General features: G+C 45.7%; 1 protein-coding gene across 1 annotated transcript in view; it reads left to right on the forward strand.

The window, feature by feature from the left end:
- Nucleotides 1–517: 517 nt before the first annotated feature.
- Nucleotides 518–1,029, forward strand: part of GDPGP1 (GDP-D-glucose phosphorylase 1) — a 3,966-nt gene continuing 3,454 nt past the window's right edge. The window contains exon 1 of the mRNA XM_011972941.1: nt 518–574. The gene's annotated coding sequence lies outside the window, so the exon portion shown is untranslated. The remainder of the gene's footprint in view (nt 575–1,029) is intronic.

Here is a 1,029-nt window from a genome sequence, read left to right on the forward strand (position 1 = left end):
GCAGCTCCAGCTGAAAGGATTAGCTTCACTTTTAAACATTTTTGGCCAGGCGCGGTGGCTCACACCTATAATCCCGGCACTTTGGGAGGCCGAGGTGGGTGGATCACCTGAGGTCAGGAGTTTGAGACCAGCCTGGTGAAACCTAGTCTTTCCTAAAAATACAAAAATTAGCTGCGCGTGGTGGCACACACCTGTAGTCCCAGCTACTCAGGAGGCCGAGGCATGAAAATCACTTGAACCCAGGTGGCGGAGGTTGCAGTGAGCCAAGATCATGCCACTGCACTACAGCCTGGCTGACAGAGTGAGATTCTGTCTTTAAAAAAAAAAAAAAAAACTGACCATCTTAACCATTTCTAAGTGTATAGTAGCGTTAAGCACATTCACGATGTTGTGCAGCAAATCTCCAGAATGTTTTCATCTTGCAAACTAAGCCTCAGTACCCATTAAACTTAGCTTGACTTTTGATATGTAATTTTTTATGTGTTTTCTGTTTCCTTTCTGTTTTATTAACATGAAGTTTCTGGACCAGCAGAGCTGAAGGAACCCAAACTTGGACTGAAGTGACCTTGCTAAGGTAATGCCTCCTTTTGACATCCTACCTGGGCCAGTGGCAGACCCCTCTCCCTGACAATGCTGGGTCCAGGGCTCCAGGCAGCCAGGGGAAGATGAAGACAGGCACTAATTTCCCCCTTGAAGGGTTGGCCCTGGGCACTTACACACACATTGGTGCCATCCTCACCCAAATGTTTCTATGCATGACCAATTGGAATCACTATGGAACATGGAAAAGCTTTTCCCACAAAAGAAGTTGTCATCTTTGAAACCCTGAGCACTCTCATGCATTGGAACTCAGCTATGATTTTCTGGAGGGCAGTTTGATGGTGTGTATTAAAAACCTGAGCCATGGGAGTTTGAGACCGCCTGAACAGCATAGCAAGTCCCTGTCTCTACCAAAAATAAAACAAAACAAAACCAAAACCTGAGCCATGGACCTACTCTGACCCAGTGGTATATCAGGATTTTATTTTA

The sequence above is a fragment of the Mandrillus leucophaeus genome, unplaced genomic scaffold, assembly GCF_000951045.1.
Source record: "Mandrillus leucophaeus isolate KB7577 unplaced genomic scaffold, Mleu.le_1.0 Scaffold1320, whole genome shotgun sequence".
Taxonomy (NCBI): domain Eukaryota; kingdom Metazoa; phylum Chordata; class Mammalia; order Primates; family Cercopithecidae; genus Mandrillus; species Mandrillus leucophaeus.